The sequence below is a fragment of the Callospermophilus lateralis genome, chromosome 16, assembly GCF_048772815.1.
Source record: "Callospermophilus lateralis isolate mCalLat2 chromosome 16, mCalLat2.hap1, whole genome shotgun sequence".
In the NCBI taxonomy this organism is placed as follows: Eukaryota; Metazoa; Chordata; class Mammalia; order Rodentia; family Sciuridae; genus Callospermophilus; species Callospermophilus lateralis.
In genome coordinates this window covers 15,676,638-15,698,626 of record NC_135320.1, presented here as the reverse complement: position 1 = coordinate 15,698,626, position 21,989 = coordinate 15,676,638, and the positions used below count along the sequence as shown (strand labels likewise).

Sequence of the window (21,989 nt, the reverse complement as noted above, 5' to 3'; positions counted from 1 at the left end):
AAATCATTTTTTATAATACCTTTATTTTGTTTATTTATATTTATGTGGTGCTGAGGATCGAACCCAGTGCCTCACACATGCTTGGCAAGTGCTCTACCACTGAACCACAACTCCAGTCCCAAATAAATCATTTTAATCTAGCAAGAGAAGTGTTTTGAATTAGGTGAAATTTTCTGTAATATACTTAATTTTTTTTCAATGAGCATTTTTGGAGTACTTTTCCTCGGGTAATAATCTCTGCAAGCACTGAGGTGGGTGCATATATTTTAGATGAAGTAGGTACAGTCATCTCATGTAGAAACAAGAACTCTAAAAAAGGCTGATGAGAGCCAGTTGCAATGGCGTATGCTTGGAATCCCAGTTACTCTGGAGGCTGAGGCAATAGGATCACAAATTCAAGGCTTGCCTGAGCAAATTTATGGGACCCTGTCTCAAAATAAAAATAAAAAGGAAAAAAGGACTGGGGATGTAGTTCAGTGGTTCAATACCCAGTACACAAAAAAAAAAATTCTGCCGAAAAACTTGAATTTTATTCTTATGTGAATTTTATTCTATGTAGAGCTTTGAATCTTAGTTGCTTTATTGTAAATATATGTAACATATGTGTGTGCATTTAAATATATGTGTGTATGTATACCTGTCTAACTACTGTGTGGCACACTCTTAATATTTAAATTAAATATTGAGGAATTCATGCATGATCTCATTTAATTCTTCAAAGCATCACCTATAATAGAAATTATTCCTTGTCCCATTGTACAGATGAGTGAAAAACCAAAGTCATCAGTTTAGTAAGTGGCAGAAACAGAACTTTTGGTCTCTGGGAAATTTTCTTCATCATACAGTCTCAGCAAATGCCCTGAGACCTCTGATGACTGCCATTTGTGAATATCGAGTAATGTCTTAGTAAGGAGCAAGTGAAAACCTTACTTTCCCTTCAGGCTAACAATGACAGGGGACAGGGGATTTGCAGTGAACTAAAGCACACACATATTACTGGTCCATACAGACAAAGAGAATTTCAACGCTCGTCTAGGATATCGATGCTTGGTCTGAGCCCAGGCCCACCCACTACCAGCACTCTGCCAGTACTTATAGCAGATATTAAATGTTGAAGCTTTCAGATGCGACAAATTCATTTTATTAAAAAAAAACTGCTTTATAAATGGCATGCTATTCAGATTGAAGGTGATCTAAATCTCATTACAATACATTAGCATTACATGGAGTTAGAAAGTTCAAGCACTTTATCACAGAGCGAACTTCTCATTTTAATATATGGGTAAATCAGTGTACATTTGTCTCACACCCTGTGACACATTTCTAAGGGAGGAACTCATTTTGTTTTTGTGCTGTGAAGTGGGAGTTAAACATTATTTGTGTTTAGAACATGCTGGTATTTCATCATAGCCTCTTTCTTTTCAAGTTCAGTAAACTATGCTAATGTTATGAGATTATAATAACATTCTTATTCCATCCTACTGGCCTGCCATCTTGTTAAGCTAAATCACCAGTTAGTAGCTGGAATTAGGAAATCAAAATTAAAAAATTAACTTATATTTGTGTAAGTACAATCATCCCACTGTGTCCTCCAGGGATTGTTCCAGGACCCCCATAGATACCCAGATCTACAGATACTCATGTCCCTTACATAATATGGTATAGAATTTGTATATGCACATTCTCTTGCATACTTTAATTAATCTAGATCATTTACAATACCTCACCCAAGGTAAATCTATGTAAATAGCTGTTATAATGTATTGTTGAAGGAATAATGACAAGAAATAAAAGACTGAATATAGTCAGCATAAATGCTTTCTTTAAAAAAAGATATTTTAAATCTGTAGTTGGTTGAATCCAGGGATGGATTCACAGATCCAGAGGGCTGACTGTATACACTTATACACCTTGTTAAGGATGAGCGATTTCCAAATAAATTTTGACAAGGAGTCAAGTTTTGATGGACCTTTAAAATTTTAATGTATCAAAATGTATTTTTATTTATAAAATATAAATAACAACAAGGTTGAGTTTTAAATTGTTGAAAGATTTGATCTTTTTCCTTTTCCTGGAGAAAAGCAGTCCATGAGTTGGTAGAGAACTTTCAGATCTAAGCTATGTCTGAAATGGAACCTCAAGTAGCAACATCTAAGGGGTGTTGATAAGTGGCTGAATTCAGCAGGATTTACTGAGAATTATTAGGCCCCCCCATGCACATGTGCCTTAGCTAATTCATCTCTGTAATAACCTGTCACTGAGCAAGATATCTCATAGTGCAAGGAAACGGAGACCCGCGTTACATTAAAAGCACAGACGTCTGTCTAGGAAATTGTAGTTGGTAGGGACCTTACCTCTTTTGATGTTCATTCCACTATAATTACCAATATCATTAACAGAACAATATAATTTTGTGCTATTATTGCTGACTTTTTTTTCCCTTTCTTTTAGGTTCCTGCAGCATAATAAGCTATTAAAATATGACAAACTAATGAATAGTTATTTCTAGAAGTATTTTTAAATGGAGAATTGATCTGTTAATAATTCTTGCCTATGGAGAATTTTCCAGGCTCCTTCCCTCTCTCCTCCCTCTAATATTTCTTGGGGTTCATATTTTGTACCAGTCTTAGTGCTTCATGGTCCTTTGCCATGGCTCCTAAGCTCAAAATGGGAACATGGCTAATAAAGAACAAACAGATATACAGTGCAAATTCTGAGATGTCTAGTGTGGGTAACACGGTGAGGGCACCTTGGTGATGGGGGAGGATATCAGGGCTAGCCTGACTGAGAAGGCTGTATTTAAATTGACACCTACTGAATTAGGAGGCAGCATCTGAAGAACTTCCAAGGAAAGGTGTGAAGTCTAAGTAAGGAAAACAGCTGGCACTTACAGAAAAGGAAAGCAGAGCAATGGAGTTGGTTGGAGCTCCAATCAACCAACAGTGGTTGAGGGGAGAGTATCACAGAAACTTGAGAATATGGAGTACCTCCCTCAATCAACCCTGGGCACACAAAAATCCCAGGGGGATTGCTTCTGGGTTCCCATGCTGTGTGCCCAGTATCACTAATATCTGCTCTTATGGTCCCCTCTATTCAGGATCCAGGAAATGCTTAACACTCTCTTATTAGCTGTTTGTCCTCAAAGCAAAGATGGCATTTTTTTTTTTTTTCTAAATGCTGCCAAGGTGTGTGGGTTAAACACATGGTAACACTGGAGAGGGTCGTTGCCTGGGAGCTCAGGGAGGATCTGAGCTGTGGAAACTGGTGGGCAAGGGGACACATGCATGCATTTACTTGTCAAATTCCTCCATCAAGTAGCAGTAAAACCATCCATATTCTTATAGAATACATTTTTCTAGGATTGCTGAACATGTTTCCTTGCTTCTCTTAAAAAAAAATAAGTCAAGTTCCAAAAGTACTCAGAAAATAGTATGAAATTTGTGATGGTTGCACATGGTGGCTAAGGAATATTAGACAATTCATCTTAATCTTAAATTCACAATATTGATACATTGGTATATATGTACATTCAGCCATAATAGGTATGAAGTGTGATGTAGATTTTGTCCACTGGTAATTTGATAGATCTTGAATGTGTAGATACAAATAGATTTACTTTTGTGAAACTTTCATAAGGTAATTATTTACATAGTTAGTAAAATATTTTAGTTAATTTTAATAAATTTGATGTAAAATTTGATAGATAATAATTTGTATTTGCTTTTAGTTTTTGATAGTTTAGATTATTTTAAAAGAAAAAAATTTCAATTGTATTTGAAGGGGCTAGGGTTAGATTTGAAGGGGCTAAGGGTATAGCTTAGTGGCACTGCACATGCCTAGTATGTATGAGGCCCTAAATTTAATTCCCACAACACACACACAAATCTAGTTTTTTTAACAGTTAATTTGTGTATTTATGAAAATAGATTAAATTTTTATAGTCTTTGGAAGACACTTGTAATTTAAAAAAATTCTTTAAATCACTGAGAATAGGTACATGTCAAGATTGACCTACAAATAGAAGACTCATATTCAAAAATAGAGCTGAGAAAAGGAGAAAAAAAAAACCAGGAATAAAAATAGAAAACTTCACAGGCAATCTGCTTGTATTTTAAGTCCTTAAACATTAAAAGAGTAGGCTTTTGTCCAACATGACCCATATAAAAATTTGCATATTTTAATGTGATTTTATATTCTTAAAATTTAATTATTGATTAAAATAATAAAAACAAGTTTATTGGACACTACAATTTATTTATATTTTTCCTAAGGGCCAAAACAATGAAATGAGCAAGAAAATTTTTCTCATGAAGTTGACAATTTGATCCCAGATCCATGAAACTTCATATTCTTTACTAAGCAAAGGTTTGTGAAAGTTACTGATAGTAAGATGAAATCTCTAGTCAGACCCAGACAAAATTAGAGCTGGGAAGTTAGAAAAGGGAAGAACTCACATGTGTTTCTCTGAAATAAGTGGTTTCTCAAGGATTTCTAAAACCACACAAGAAATTCTCATTCTATGAGTACTCCAAGCTTTGCATGCCTAGTACTCTAGTGGGTGCAGACAAATTTCATCCGTCACTTCTTTTAAGAATGCAACAATTCAGACAAGATATTCTCACCAGAATCGATGCACAACAATGGCAACTCCACCAATGAGCTGATGTTAACTCCTGCCCCTGGTCTCTAAGAAAAATGAACTTTGCATCCGAGCAGCATATGCAAATATTCTTCTCTTTTCCCCTATCCATTTTTCTCCATGATTTATTTTTTGCAGTGTTGGGGATTGAACCTAAGGTTCCCACATGCTAGGCAAAAGCTCTCCCCAGAGCTACATTCCCATCCCTTTTCTTCTTCTCCTGTTCCTCTTCCTCCTCCTAATAAAACCCTTCCCTTCTGTCAATCTCCTTGAATACATGGTTTCCTGTGGCACATGTATTCCCTTTGCAATGCTCTCCTATTCCCAGATAAATATATTATTGTTTTGGAGATTTCTCTCTCTCTCTCTCTCTCTCTCTCTCTCTCTCTCTCTCGTTATTTAGTTTGACAGGTTGAAACACTGATGAAAATAATGAGAACAAATGACAAAAGTATTTACATCAACTTCCTAACTCAGAAGCAACAAATGCAGCTGTGCCAGCTGTTAGATAATGATAGACATTCCTTTCCAGAATCAGTCAGGGGGATGAATACAGCCATGGAACTCTGCTGTCTTTTGGAAGCTGACCCTGGACGGTGCCTTTCTAACCTCGTAGTCAGGAAGCTTGCTTGTAGAAAACAATCGGATTCAGATTAATATTGCAATTTTTCATTAGACAAAAAACAAACTGATAGAAACTCACCTTTAAGTTCAAAGATGTGACTACTGTTACATTCTTTATGGCCAATCCTCAATGCCTGTTATGGGTGGTGGAGTTCCTTGGGATGGAGGAGTTAGGTTCCTGACTAAGAAAATATAGAAAAATCACTAACTTAGAGAAATGTGCACATAATAAAATTATTGAAATTAAAAAAATCATAACAATAGCAAAACAATTAGTACTGCTTTACAAACAGAAGTAACAGCCAATATAAAACATGGATATGATGACGTTCAATATTTAGCCAAACCTAAAGATGCTTTTTTTGACATTAGCCATACGATATTAACTGAAAGCAATGGGCAGTTTCTGAGTACAGAAGAGATGACTTTGGAATTTGAGCCCAGTATTACTGAACGTATAAGATAGATCTGAAAAATAAAAGAAAGTGAAGTTATCTAGAGTAGGAAAATCAAATGAAATAATCTTTTTACATATAACAAAGGAAAAAATTGCACATAAAATTTTTTAGTGAAAATTTTCTAAATTTAAAGATATTTTGTGTGATGCATCTAAAGTAACATACCTATAAAGTATAAGGAAATCAGGGAAAGGAAAAATATATTTGCTGGTTACCAGGGTTCATGTATAAATAATTCCAAAACTAACCTTCTATAGAAATTATTTTTCTTCTGACAATTGTAGACTGAGACACAGCTGAACTATAGATTTGAAGAAACACAGTGTCATATTGTTTCTTTTGGTTTTCTATGTAACATTCCAGCAAATACAAATTTGAAAAGAATTAAGAAATATGTGGGTCCAGGCATTTTGTAAGAAATGGTGAGATTTATCTGGAGGCCGAGGAAGGAGGATGGCAAGTTCAAAGCCAGCCTCAGCAACTTAGTGAGACCCTGTCTCAAAAAAATAAAAAGGCCTGGGGCTGTTGCTCAGTGGTTAAGCTCCCTGATTTAATCCTTGGTACCAAAACCAACAAGCCAACCAACCAACCAACCAACCAACCAACCAAACAAACAAACAAACAAAAACAACCAACCAAACAAGAACAAAAACAAAAAAGTAAATAAGAAATGGTAAAATTTTTAATATAAGCAATGCTCATTTTTATGCTGTGGCATTTTCTAGGGCCATGATAATTTTTTTCATTTGTAATGTGCCTTACAATTCAAAATGTAAAATTTGTTGTTGTTTTTTTTGGTCTAAATATTACCTAAAAGTAAAGAATGATATTGACAGTTGCTGCTACCTTAACAGAATAAAATGTCTTAAAACTGAAAATCTAAGAACTACAGTGACTGAAAAAGATGGCCTATTTGGCATGACTCTCAATAGTGCAAAATTATGTGGAAACTCTTAATTGTGAATGCTTAATTAGTGATGTTGCTGACATGAAGGTAAAACATAAATTTTATGGAGCAAATACATGAACATTTATGAGTTGTGTTTGCCTCCATTTTCTTACATATTCAGTCCCACTTGTATATCATCAGAGCATCTCAACTTGGGCACATTCTGGCGTATTGTCCCCACAACTCAACTGTTGTAAGTTTTCATCATTTTGACGCATACTTGTCAAGACAGAAGGGTCGAATGTATTCCATTTAGAAGTTTGGTTTACAATATTTCACCATTTAGATGTATGGTGTGTGGTCAATTTGTGTTATGGTCCAGTCTCTGTGGATGTAAGGGCAAGCCTGAGTGGAGTGTATAGGGAGCAGGGGAGACTTCCCTTCTCCCTTAGAAGATTTGCTGGAATGAACTGACAATAGATTAAATAGGAGGAAAAATGCACAAATTTATTACATGCATGGAAGCAATTACAAAGTGTAGCTATCCATCAGCACAACATGATTTAGAAACTTCTATACCCCTTTTCTGAAAGGAAGCAGACTGTGGAATGTGAACAATTTTTAGGGGAATAGTAAATAATTTTTTAGGGGAATTCAGTGGATTTGGAGAAACATACAATGGCCTAGGACAAAGTCCTTCAGAACTGTTAGAATAGAGGGCGGTTTGTAAATGATACTCATTGGAATATTTAATGGGAACAAAATAGAAGACAATGGTCTGTGACAAAAATCACTCAGGTCTGTTGACAGACCTATCTTCCTGTGATACAAGATTGAGTTAATGAAAACTCAGGGAAAGGGCCAGAGAGTGTTCTTTTCTTCTTGGACTTGGACTTCAGGCAAAGAGATCAGATTGAAGCCTCTTCCAGAATCTGCTGCTAAGTTCCTTGAATTTAAGATAACTGGCATACCAGGATGCCATATCGTGGGGTGGCAGCCCCTTGACTCCTTAGGAAAATCTTCTATCATTCAGTATTGTATTCTTTGAGTTCTCCAGGAACTGGTGCAGAGTAAGTGCTTAATAAATGTTTGCTGAATAAATGACTGTGGCCCGATCCTACTTCCCTCAAACACTACTTTGTCAAAAATGACTTCTTTCAAAGTCTGGGTGAACTAGCTTCATTCTCAAGAAAGCCTTCCTCAACCAAAAGCCATTGCTCTTCCCTCTGACCTTCTGCAAACAAGACACCAGAAAAACACTGACCATTTCCCAAAACTCCAGAGAAAAAGACTTGAGACATTTGCTCTGGTAAATTGGCATATTCCAAATATGTACAGGAGGGAGGATGGAAAAAAAAACAAGAACCTTTGAGAGTATGTCAGAGCTCTAGGGATCAGGGGTTCAGGGGCTCCAAGGGGAAGGGTTACAGCCAGCAGCTAAAGAAGCAAACTCATGTGGTGGACCAAAGGTGAATTCATTGGTTTAATCAAGTCAAACAAAAGGAATGCATGCCAGTCCTGGTGGTGAGGGAGTTATTTTGTGGAGCTCAGCTGCTCTACACAGGCTTTGGGGTAGTATCTTTCAGCCTTGCTTATTTTTTTTTTAATGAATTTTATTGTGCATACTTAAGGTTTGCAACATGATGTCATAAGATATGTATATGACAAATAGTTCTTTAAGTGGAACAAATTAACATAGCTATTATCTCATCCAGTAGTATTGTTCCTGCCACCAAATCCTCTAGCCATTAGCCATAGCATAGACAAAGTTGGAGGCCAGCCAGACACAGAAAGACAAATATTACATGATCTCACTTTTATGTGTAATAATAATAATTTTTAAAAGTTCAAATACCCATAGACAGAGAATAAAACAGTAGTTACCAGGAGTGGGGGTGGGGATGGGAGAAGGAAATGGAGATCTGAAGGCCTGGGTGCAGTGAGTAGGATGGTCAAGTCCAGTGGTCCAATGGAGAACATGAGGACTACAGGGACTGAATATGAATATGTGCCATATCCAGTTTTGCTTATTTAGTTGTAAGTCTGCTTTTGTAACCCCTTTGCCCAGCTTGGGGCACAGGATCAGCTTGTAGCTACCATAATTTTCTCAGCAAGTTTTACCTTAAGGCATCTTATTCCCCCCCCCCCCTTTTTTCTTCTTTTGAAAAGAATTTTGCCAACTTTACCACAGATCAATTTCTCTTTGTTCTTTTTTTCCCCCTGCTTGCTTCAGGCAAAAAAAAAAAAAAAAAAAAAAAAAAGGAACCAGATTGCCAATGAACCTTTTAGTGTGAGACGTACAGGTTTGAAGACTTCATTGAGTTATGATTAAAGAATGATTGTGTGATACTGTGGATCAGAATGGAAGCATAAAAGATACTCTTTTTCAAAAAAAGCAGTTCCAAGTGAAATTTTATCAGTTTATCAACATTCGAAATACATTCTCATTTTCCCAACTGCTTGATAAGAATAAAGGGATTCTTAGAATTCCTGTGGGTCTTCACTCTTTTCTTTAAAGGACATTCTTTAAATATTCTGCCTTGTATTTGTTGCTTCCCACCTGGGAATCATGTGGTGGTATCTTAAATATGAAAATGAGTGATCACAGTTCAAAAAGCACTTTTATAAAAAAGTAGTTTTTTTATTTAAAAAAAACAAAACAACTAGCTAACCATGATAGCACTTCATGGCTTTGGATAAACTTTAATAGACAATGGAAAGAGGAATTTGATTTCTCTAAAAATTATTCTGTTAGATTTTATGGGATCAAGAGAAAGCACTTTGCAGGAGAAATCTGTGCTATGAATAATGATTGTGCTATTCCTTATTTATTGTTGGGTTGTGCATGGTCAAATGCTTCCTGCTGGGTGGGGCTCATGGCACTGGCTAGAGGACAGTCAAGAGTTGGCAGGCACCACACTGCCTTCCCGCAGAGCGCAGACAGGCACTCTTGATCTGAAACACCTCTGCTACCCAGTTTGTAGACACCCCCAGCACCCACACATGGATTCTTCATTCTTTGTGAGCAGCCTTTGTAATGTGGAAAATATTCATGGTGAAGAGATATGACCATCAAATTAATTTCCATCTGCAATCAAAGCCAAAGTTTCCCCTCATTGCCAAATGGGATTGCCCAGGGCAACTATAACTTAGTGCTTTATTATTGCATGAATATCACTGAAGGCATGAACAATAATTTAATATAAAGTGAACATTCAGAAAACAAACAATGAGGGCAGCGAACTTTAGTGTGAAGACATGGGCCCATCTAAAGAATCCATTTGGCCAGAGATTGTTGGTGGCAGTATATAGGTTTGGTTCATGCTGCTGGAATAAGCAAACTATAACAACAAAGTAGCCTTACTCTGTCTGAATTGCAATATGGAAGTACTGCACTTATTTAAGATAATAAAGAGAGAAAACTGGAGAGAAGATGCAATCATAACTACAAGAATGTAGTAGTTATGACCGAATTTATTTTTTTGTTGAGATTATTAGATACTGAGCAGACTAATGGGAAATGAAGGGAGAAGAAGTACCCCAGCTTTTCTCCCTATAATTTGCTCTTCGTTGAGTCTCCTGTGATCTGAAAGCATGATTGGAGAATTTGATTGTGATTAGACTAAGTATGCATATTTTTTGATACGAGGGATTGAACCCAGCTGTGCTTAACCACTGAGCCACATCCCCAGTTTTTTAAATATTTTTTTTATTTTGAGTCAGGGTCTTGCTAAATTGCTGAGGGTCTTGATAAATTGCTGAGGCTAGCTTTGAACTTGTAATCTTCCTGCTTCAGCCTTCCAAGTGGCATGTGTGTACCACCATGCCTGATTTGACTAAATATTTTAATGCAGATTACTTTTTTTCTTATCAGATCTTTGCAATCAATGTTGACTTGGGGTCATCTAACATATGCTCAGAGAAAACATGAGAGCATATGAGAAAAAAAGCCAATTCATTTGTTCACATGTCATAGAGAAATAATTCACTGGGAATGGTTGCTGAAATTTAAAAAAAAAAATATTTTTTTTTTTAGAAAGAAAAAAGTATGTGTAAAGGAATTATTCAGAAAATTAAGATTTAATAGTATTGTGATATGCAGGTATAGTGGCTTTTGTCATTATAAACTGTATTTTATAAATGATTTCAAGCTTTCAAGTAACTGAATCTAGAGCAGATCTGCTTACATATTTAGCATAGTATGCCTGAGGCCTTATGTTACCCAGAACATGTTTATAGGCCCTAGAATGAGATTTCTCAATTTTTCTTGGCACAGTAAGAGAAACGATATTTCTGTTTGAAAAAATCTTTGCAACTGTCCCAACGCACGTTTCCTCTAAAAAGATTAAAACATTTTCATTTCATTTTTTTTTTTTTTGTAAGCTAACTGGAATTTCCTCTGGATAGAGTTTGCATTTTTTTCCCCTGCCATAGCGAAAAGTTGAAAACTGCCAAAGCAATTGCAACTCTTGTTCCCAGTCAAGGAAGAGTTTCTGGTCTGTCCTGCCCACTTATTAGCAAGGACAAATTGAGTATTCCAAGGTCTATTTTTTAGAAGGTGTCCATGTTGAGCAACAAAATTAAACTTTGAGTAGAGAGTGGAATAAAAAGGGACTTTGTTCTCTGTGGGTTCTTTGGCCATCTTTGCTGAGAGCCTGGATCTATGTGAAAATTGGGATCTATGTCATTTAATCCACTTCTGCCTCTTCATTCTTCATGGAAACCTGAGATGATTTAGGAACATAAAAACTGATGTGGTTCACATTCGGGAAGGTATTGAAATGTCCTCCACTTTGCATCATTTGTGTGCTTTCCTCCTTTCTTGTCCCAGCGTTGTGATCAGTATGTCACTTTTGATTGATGAGGTACTTTGGAAGCAATACTTTATATCATTCTAAACAGGCACTGGGATATTTTTAATATCTGTACAGCATGACTTGTCCTGCCTTGAGAATACATTCTCTGAGAGATGAAGGGGATATAAAGGATGAAAAAAACAGGGAGATGCACATTGGTTATCTGAGTGCAGTATCCTGAATTCATAAATCAAGTTTGCTCTATTTTAGGTATTTATAAAATATTTTAATAACTAAGTCCAACACACATTTATCCACCACCCCATTCCCTGAAGGCAGATCAATTTGCAACATGAGAGCAAACAGGAGATCCCGAAGAAGACCTTGGTTGGGATTTGAGCAGGTGATGCCATCTGGCAGAGGTTCCTGACTTCACCGTGTCTCCCTGAGGGTCCCAATTCAATCGGAGCTTTTATTCAGAGATTTTGAAAATGCAACAAATCATATCAGAATCCCTATTGGCGGAGCTCTTGTGAATAGGTTTCTGAGGACATGTCAGGGCATGAAATTTGGTGCTAACTCGGTGGTGATGCCGCCCTAAGGAAGCCTTGAGGATGCTTGGTGTCTTGCTCGGGTGGCAGTAGGTAGCACTTAGCTTATTCTCCTCTTATGGAAGCTTCATGGGAGCTACCACTGCACTTTTGAAATACCCCCACATTGGGGAAGTTGAGGGACATCACGTCTTAATACCTATTCTGTGAAAGAATTTTTGTTCTGGTGAGTTATGTCACAAGTCCTCCAACACCTAGGAGCATTGGGTACTGACTTGAAGAAGAGAACTTTCAGTATAGTTGACTCTTGTTATCTGTTGGGGAGATTACTTTGAGGATACTCACATATCAAAATTGGTGAATGCTCAAGTCCCCTATCAAAAAGTTGTGTCATTTACCTATTATCTATGCACATGTGCCTGTATACTTTGAATCATCCCTAGATTTCTTAGTGTACCTCATGCAATGTAAATGCTATAGGAATGGTTGATAGACTGTATTGCTTAGGGATTAATAACAGAGAAGTCCATACATGTTTAGTACAGACGTAAACATCACAGGCTTAACTACATGGTCCTTGAAGGATCCTCCAGGTGGGCAATGCTCAATGGGTGCTGGGGAGACTGAGGACAAGTGCAATAACAAAATGCTACAGGAGGGCGGTCTGCACATCCCTGCATTTCTGTGGATTCAGCTGAGTGCTTAGGGTATGGCAAATTCAACATTTGCTTTTAGAACATTCAGGAATTTTTCTTTTCAACTATTTTTAATCCATGGTTGGTTGGGTCCAGGAGTCAGAACTCACAGACATGGAGGGCCAAGTGTAGTTTTAGTTAACTAGCAGGATAGTAAATAAAAGAACATTATCTCATGTCATTCTGGATTTGCAGGCAGATTTAAAAACAGCTCTCACTTAAATGTTATCTGGAGTTTAAAATAATTGTCAGATACACCATGTCCCTCAAATAGATTACTATTTAAATCTTAAACCTTTCCAGGAGATTGTTTTTATGGATATTCTGTACAATAATCTGCAGGTTATTCCTTGAAGTGATTTTACCTTCTTGTACTGCATAATGAGTATCAATGAATAATTTAGAGCATAGAGACCAGTGTAATTAATACTGGTATCAAAATGTTTAAAATTACTTTAAAAGAATTCATAACAATTCCTTTGAAACTGCAATGTTTTCCCCCAGACTTTTGGTTAAGTGTATCCTATTATTTTCAAACTCCTTAAGTCTTTGAATTTTTAATGAAATCTGAATGAACTTGTAAGAGAGCAAAGTTAGCTTTAAATTAACCTAGGTTCTTAAATAAAATGCATTCTCCTAATTTTCAGTGTCTTAATTATGAAAATAAGCACCGTTTTTCCCTAGGTAGTTTTACATAGATTGTTTTGAACTCCTGATGTCTTATTTATCCGTTTGTGTATTTTTCAGGGCTGGGGATTGAACCGGTGGTTGCTCTACCACTAAGTGACATCCCAAGCTCTTTTTATTTTTATTTTGAGACAAGTCTCACTAAGTTGCCCAGGGTGATCAGGAACTTGTTATTCTCTTGCTTCAGCTTCCCAAATAGCTGAGATCACAGGTGTGCACCATCATGCTCAGACTGACGAGTGTTTCAAATCCCAGCTGCACATGTGAGGATGCAAGATGCAAAGACAGAGGATGGAAGTTGTCCCTCAAGGAAAGCAGTGATTTTGGACACGTGGGTGGGCTCATGGTCCATGGTTCAAATTGAGCTGCTCCTCAGTCTGGGGCAATCCCAGCTTCCATCTTCCAAGTCCAGGAACAGAAAGACAACATCCACTAAGGGCAAACCCCTTTTCATCCTCCTCTTCTAAAATGTGTCCAGAAGAAAGAAACCCAACTTCAGTCTTCCCTCTTTTCAGTATCCTCAAGGAAGCAATCTTCAAAACTGCAGGCAAACATTCCTTTCATATTTACTGTTGCAAACTGACAAGGGTGTGTGTAAATCCCAGTCACAGCTTATCACTTGTCATTTCCTATTTTAGTAGCTACTATTTTGGTAAATGTCCTAGGACTTGAAGAGCCCTTGAGTTAGGAGCCCTTGAGTCCTCCATTCACAAATTATTATGTGAGTTTAAATAAGTCACCTTGTAGATCCTTCTCAATACATTAACCTATCTGCTACTCACAGTGAGATTCTTATACAGCTTCTATTCTTGCCTCTGTTTTTTAGGTGCAGAAACTGAAACACAGGATCCCATTCTACCAGCTTGGGGGTGGAAGCTGAGAGCAGACTCCCACTTAGGGGTCTCTGAGAATTAGCTCTTAGCCCTGTTCTTTGGAAAAATGTGACTTAAACACAAAGTAATTTTTATATTTTTTTTCTAAGACCATCTTGAATTCATTAAAACAATGGCCTGGGAACAGACCCAATTTCATCATCTTCGAAAGACAAAGCTAGTGTGACACCAGTTAATTGTACTTTAACTTGTTTTAAAGTGTCACTTGTGGGTGTTTCCAGACACCGCCTCAGTTCTGCCATCTCCCAATAGTCCCAGGCCGCTCTTGCACCTGAGGGAGCTTGTGGGCTGCATCGGCTCTCTGCTTTCCTGTGGTTGGCAAGAGTGATATTTGCATTCAATGTTCGGTTCTGGTAACTAGACTTCAATCCTGAAGAGCACTAAGATTTGATAAGTTTGAGCGAGAAAAGATGAAACCTCCAATATTCTCTTGAGAGATTACCTTTAGTTTTTTGTCTTTCTAGGATGGAAAAAAAAATCTTTTATAAAAATCACTAGTATCTGTGAAACTTGTTAAAGATAATAGATTAATTGTGAAACAGTTTATTGGTCCTTGATTTTTACTCACATCTCATATTAATTTCTATTGCCTTACTCATATTTAGATTTAGCTCTTTTAATTAAATTGAAGTAGAAAGTAGAACAAAGCTATAGTTTTCAAATTTGACTTATATAAAATGGAAATAAGTGTTATGCTGTGAAAATAACTTGTTTTTCCAAACTAGAGAACATTTTGTTTTCTATTTTGTATGTTTCTATTATTTTTTTCTTAGATATTTTAACATGTTAGTGTTGGTTCATGCTAACATAGACCAAAAGATGGTTAGATAAAAATTTCAAATGTATTTTTTAAAATTTAATAATTTTTTTAAAAAAATTAGTACATGTTTAATAGTATAATAAAAACTAGTACATGTTTAATAGTATAAATAATCTGTGTACAGCATGATTTCTTCTAGGTGCTTTGTGATCTTGATCAGTTGATGAATTTCTGAAGAAAGAAGTTCAATGTTTTTGTTCTATTTTTAGGTGTTAGGGATTTACAGTTGTATGAAGTTTAGTTTCTATTCTATCCTCCTATAGTAACTACAAATTTAGTAGGGCCAAAAACTTCAGGCAGATATATTATAGGAGAGCATTTTAAACTCATCATAACTTAAGCAGACATGAACAAGTGTTGTGTTCATCATGTGGTATACAAGTGAGTTAGTAAGCTTTCTGACACTGGGACAAAATACCTGAGAAAACGATTTTAAAGGATGAAAGATTTATTGTTACTCACAGTTTTATAGGTCTCAGTCCATAGCTAGCTAACTCCATTATTTCTGAACCTGTGGTGAGGCAGAGCATCATAGTGGAAGAGGGTGGATTAATCTATTGACGAAATCAGAGTCCTGGTGATATGATCATTTCCTAAAAGTCCCACCTCTGAACACTGGTGAACCAGGGACCAAGCCTTTAACACATGAACCTTTGGGGGACATTGTGTGTCCAAATCATAGCAACAATCATGACATAAAAAGAAAAAAGTCTTCTCTAGAAATGTCAGGGATGTGTCTGAGTTTATGCTCTTTCTTGGGTCATGAATAGGAATTCAGTTTACCTGTTGAGTAGTTTGGAATGGGTATAGGAAAATGAAATCACATGCACATTTAAAAAGAAAAGATGAAGGTGTCCGGTGCTTTTCTGCTGTAATGAATGGCATCGTTTCTCTAGAGCCTGGGATATTTGGTGGAGAATGGCGGGAAATCTGAAAAAAAAAAAAAAAAAAAAGGTATTAGATATTCATTGCTGTGACACAATCCCTGAGAAAAACAAGTGAAAGGAGGAAAGATTAATTTTGGCTTGCAGTTTCAAAGGTTTCAGTTCATTGTCAGCTGACTTATTATTTCTGGGCCCTGGTGAGGCAGAATATCATGGCCAAGGGTGTGGTGGAGTAAAGCTGCTTATCTCATGGTATCTGGGAAGCAGGGAGAGAGAGGGAGGAGAAGGGATTGAGGTCAAGATGTGGTCCCCATGGGCATTTCCCCCAAGGTTTCACTCCCTTCAGCTTGGTTTGACCTCTTACTGTTTCCATCACCTCCCAATAATGTCATCAGATTATGACTCCATCAGTGGATTAGTCCACTGATAAGGTTGACACCCTCATGATCCAATTATTTCCTAAACACCCTGCTTCTGAACAGTGCGGCATTGGAAACCAGACCTTCAACACCACCTTTGGGAGACATTCCACACCTGAACTGTAACAGATGAGTTTGGATTTACATTATAGACAAGTAAATCTCCATCATGAGTTTTTTGGCTTATTAAAAAAATTTCCATATTCGCATACAGCTTTCTGTTTTTCTTGAAAATTTTTTTTGATAGCTTTGTTGACTATACAAGCAACACACATCCTCCAATCACAACAAGCAAATATTACAAGAGTTTACAAATACAGTTTAAGTATCCCTCTCCAATTAAATAACCTTGCTTCTCTAAGATAAATATTTGTGTGTGTGTTGACCCAGAAATGGTGCCCTTGATCCACTACTGCAAATTATGGATGCTACAATTTCTCTCATTGGAAAGAAAGTCACCCCAGGTCATTGAGATACTCCTCTGGGTCCTAGTAGGAAGCAGGCACAACCCTTTCATAGATCATACACTGTCTAATATCCTTTACCTGTTCTAGGTGAAAACAAGGGAGAAAATCAGTTGTTATTATGTGTCCTTGCAGAAAGCTCAGTTGTTGCAAGCCACCCTGTCTTTTCTCTCTGAAGGATGGGACTGCTCTGTGATAAGTGACTTGGAGAGATTGACAGGGCCTGCAAGGAGAAAAGACTCACATTTGTTTCTCTGATGATGCCTCTTTAATTGTAGATTCATTCTGATACTATTCCTGGAGAGAGAATTCTTGGAGGTGAGGAGTTTAAAAGTGAACACAGAGATGATGCTTGCTTCTCTGGAGATTTCTAGAAAAGGGGAGTCTTGCTAAGACAGGACTGTGGAATGGTGTGTCTTCAAAGAAAATAATGGCGGTCTTGGTGGTGGGAGGTCATAGCGTATTGCCATATTCTTGAAGGGTGTGGTGGTTGACATCAGTAGTTCCCATGTTTCTACACCTATAAGAATAGAAAGGATAGAGGACAGGACAGAGGTAAGGCAGGGGCATGGATAACCATCAGGGTTTAAAAGGAGACATGGTGCCAAGAAAGGCATTGTCACCTGTGTGGGGACATTTTGGGGGACATTTCCAGATCCAAACCATAATACACACTCTTGTCCAGGAAACTAGTTTTTTAAACAGAAGGGGAGGACGTAGTTATAGCCTTTTTGTCACGCCTCCTCTACTTTGGATCATAATGGGGGGAAGAGAAAAAAGCCCATATCAAAACAAGTCTAGGCTATGATGGAGAAGGGGCAGAGTTTTGCATTATTATTATAAGACGATATTTGAAACTGAAGTGAACTCAGTTTTAACAATAAAACATAATGTGAAAGTTAGGGATTCTGACTGAGACACTAGGGGAGTTGAAAGTTCAAGAGGTCTTTTGAAAACAGTAGTCGGGGCCAAGGGTGAGTGAGTTGGGGAATTGATTTCATATCTTAAGAAACTGAAACTCCTCACATTTCACATGTACAATATATAAATGGGTCAGACTTTTGTAGCTTGAGGTCTACACTGAGCAATATTGCACAGTCAAATTTCTGTGTCAGTATAGTTCGTCATTTTTATTGCTGTGAGGTATTCTGTTGAATTGACTGTTATATCATGAGCTACCCCTTCTTGATGAACACTTAAAAATCATGTATAGTACACACTGCTGCAATAAACAGTTCTGTAGTTATTATTTTGAATAGTTATTGAAATGAAATTTCTAGTTATCAGGGTAAAAGATATTTTAAGTTTTGTTATTTACTATACAACAACAACAACAACAACAAATCTTGATTCTTGTCAGGCATGGTGGCACACACTTGTAATCCCAGTGACTCAGGAGGCTGAGGCAGGAGGATCGCATGTTCAAAGCCAACCTCAGCAACAGTGAGGCACTAAGCAACTCAGTGACACCCTATCTCTCAATAAAATATATAAAAAGGGGTAGGGATGTGGCTCAGTGGATGAGTGCCCCTGAGGTCAATCCCCAGTACCCCCGCCAAAAAAAATTAAAAACCTCAATTCTTTTGGTCCAGCGCCTATTTCTTGCTTCCATTTAAATTCATGTCCATCTCTCTAGCAAGCCTTTAAAATAAGAAAATATCTTTATATTCTTTTAAAAAACTAGACAATCAAAAGGAGATATTGCACTAGCTGCCGATTTACTAATCTTCAGATCATTTGATTAAAATGAGAAAGCAAATAGCCATGTTGCTCCTAGGGTCATAAATCAACACTCAATGTTCCTGAAGTGCGATAGTGACAGATGGGGAGCCCCATGTTCGCTACTAACATCAAGTCAAAACAATCTAAGCAGTCCCTCACAAAGCAAGCATCAGTCTGTTCCACAGCCACCTGAAGGGCTCACATGGAACTTAAATCTTCAGCACTCTTGTTTAGATTATAAATCTTCAATGTTGTGGTAATTTTACTAATATGAGAGATGAAGCAAAATACAAAAAAACAAAACAAAACAAAACAAACAAACAAACAGATTTAATATCTTGCATCCTATCAGATCATAATAAAATAAAATTAGAAATTAATGATAAAATAAAAAGAAGTTACTCTAACACCTGGAGAAAAAATAATATACTATTGAATGATGAACAGACAGCAGAAGAAATCACAGATGAAATAAAAAAATATTTTTAGAGGTAAATGAGAATAGCAATACGGTATATCAAAGTCTCTGCCACACTATAAAGGCAGTTCTAAGAGGAAAGTTCATTGTGTTGAGCTCATTTTTTAAAAAGAATAGAAAGTAAACAAATAAATAACCTAACATTACACCTCAAAGCCTTAAAAAAAAAAAAAAAGAGCTAATCAACACCAAAAGCATAAGACAGGAAATAATTAAAATCAGAGCTGAAATCAGTGAAATTGAAACAAAAGAAGCTATTCCAAAAAATTGATAAAACAGAAAGGTAGTTCTTTGAAAAAATAAATAAAACTGATAAACCCTTAGCCAAGCTAATAAAGAGAGAAAACTCAAATTACTAAAGTTCATGATGAAAAAGGAATTATCACAGATGATAATCAGAACCTATTTTGAAAATTTATACCCTAATAAAATAGAAAATCTTGAAGACATCAACAAATTTCTAGAGATGTACAACCTACCAGTGTTGAATCAGGAGGACCTAGAAAATTTAAACAGATCAATTTCAAGCGATGAAACTGAAGATGTCAAAATACCTACAAAGAAAGAAAAGCCCAGGACCAGACAGATTCTCAGCTGAGTTCTACCAGACACTCAAAGAAGAATTAGCACCAATCCTTCACACATTATTCCATGAAATAGAAAAGGAGGGATCCCTTCCAACCTCATTCTATGATGCTAGTATCACCCTGATGCCAAATCCAGACAAAGCCAAATCAAGGAAAAGAAAACTTTAGACAAATATCCCTGATGAATATAGATGCAAAACCAAAGAAAGAATGAAAGAGAAATCAGTAAAGATTGGCAGTTAGCAAAGAAAAAAAGAGAAAGAGATTCAAGGGAAAGAGATAAGTGAGAGAAAAACTGTATGAAATAAAAATTCAAAAAAATTAAAAATAATGTTAATAAAAATAAAAGAGTATAAGCACAAAAAAGATATTTTTTAAATTTGTTTTAATTAGTTATACATGACAGTACAATGATCTTGACATATCACACATTTGAATCAGATGGGGTATAATTTCTCATTTTTCTGAATGTACAGGTTGCAGAATCACATTGGTCATACAGAAAAACGATATATTCTAAACAAACATCTTAGACCTCAAAATACGGATCCATGAAAAATAACTGCCTTCAAAAAATGCTAGGAATGAGCAAAAATAAACAGAAATGAACACGTATAAGTTTTCATGGACCATCATGTCACATTTGAACAGAGAGAAGGAGGAGAAAGAAGGAGGAGGAGGAGGAGGAGGAGGAGGAGGAGGAGGAGGAGGAGGAGAAACAGATCTTGATGAAAAGTTAGAGAGATTTTTCTGTTGGAGTTAGAAAATTCTCAGTTTCCCTTCTCAGGTGTGTTCAGCGGGGTTGCTGGGCTGTAAAGGGAGATCATATTGGGGGGACTTCTGGGGGTGGGGTGTAGAATTAGGTATGCTCCAAGTTCTTTCTTAAATAGTGACTGGTCTGAAGATTTTTAAATCAGCACCCCTTCTGGGTTGAGCAGTTGCCGGACCATGCAGGGAGACTGTCCCCTAGGAAAACACTCTTGGGTTTCACTTATGCAATTGAGGGACCAATCCTCGTTCCCCTCAGTCACTTGTGAACTTCATGCTTTCTAAACTATGGGTTCAGACTCTGAACTCAATCAATTCCTACCCTGCCCTTTGGAATTCCTGGTCCAGTGCCTCTCTTCCAGCTGATCTTTCAAGTGTGGATCTGGAGGGGATGGGGTGGGGGTGGGGGGACGACCAGGTGGGTTTCTCTGACCAGTATTCTTCTGTATAAATCCTCCCCATGTTGATTTTCTCCTGGTCACTATGTGTTTTGGGTTTGACAGACCTGTGTTTCAGGCCAGGCACAGTTTCCAGGATTCTGTTCCCCCAGCTGCCCGTCCTCTGCCCTGGAGCTACAATAGTTGCTGCCTTTGTTCTCTCTGGCAGCTGGGAGAGATATGGCTTCTTTCCCACACCAGGATATTCTGCAGGATACCTTTCAGATTAGTCAGGCAGTGTCTTTGGCTTCTGATTTCTCTGTTCTCAGACACATGTCAGAGCTCCTAAAAATGTGGGTTCCTTTGATTGATGTATCCCTCCACTATTTTATTGCATGGGGGATTATACTGGTAGTTGCTACTGAGTCAACAGCAGTGCTGTGGATTTCTTATTTATTTTGTTCTACCCAACCTTCTGTGTCCCAATCTGCTTTGAATTTCCAGAATTCTTTCTCCATTAAGTGCCCCCTTCTCACCTTGCTGAAAAGCTGCATGTCTCATTTCTTGGTTTCATGCCACCAAGCAATGAGAAAGTGACCTTCTCTAATCCACCGTTTTGAATTCTCTGTGGGTCCTGCAATTTGATCACGTAATATTTTTTCTTTAGTGTATTCATGTGATTGATTTTCTGAATGCTAAATCACTAAATCCCAGCTGATTGTGGAATTTGGCTTAAAAAACTTTGTTACTACACCAAGATACCTGAGGCAGTTACTTTATAAGGAGAAAAGATTTATTTTGCTCAAAATTGTGGAGGTTCAAATCCAAGATCAGTGGCCCCATTGATTTGGCCTCTAATTAAAGTAGTAGATAGCAATGGTGAGAGCAGTACATGTCAGAGTGCAGAGTGAAGGGTCACATCTTAAGCCAGAAAGGAGAGTGGGTAAAAGTGTCCCACGATCCCTATTGAGAACATACCTTGCATAAATACCTTCCATAAGGCCCCCATTTTTAAGTCCCTCCCATAGGTTTACCTGTCACATAATTAAAAAAACAAAAACCACTTTCCAGTAATACCACCATGGGTATTTATAATAGCTCTAAAGAAAATTAAATACTTACTATACACACCTAACAAAAGGTATATAAGACCTGTGTGCTAAAAATTATAAAATGTTAATTAAAGAAATTAGTGTTTCTAAATATATGGAAAGACAAGCTGTCTTCATGAATTAGAA

General features: G+C 37.0%; 1 protein-coding gene across 1 annotated transcript in view; it reads left to right on the top strand.

Annotated features, from left to right (window-relative positions):
- Positions 1-21,989, top strand: part of Pxdnl (peroxidasin like) — a 431,430-nt gene that overhangs the window by 40,360 nt on the left and 369,081 nt on the right. The window lies entirely within an intron of this gene.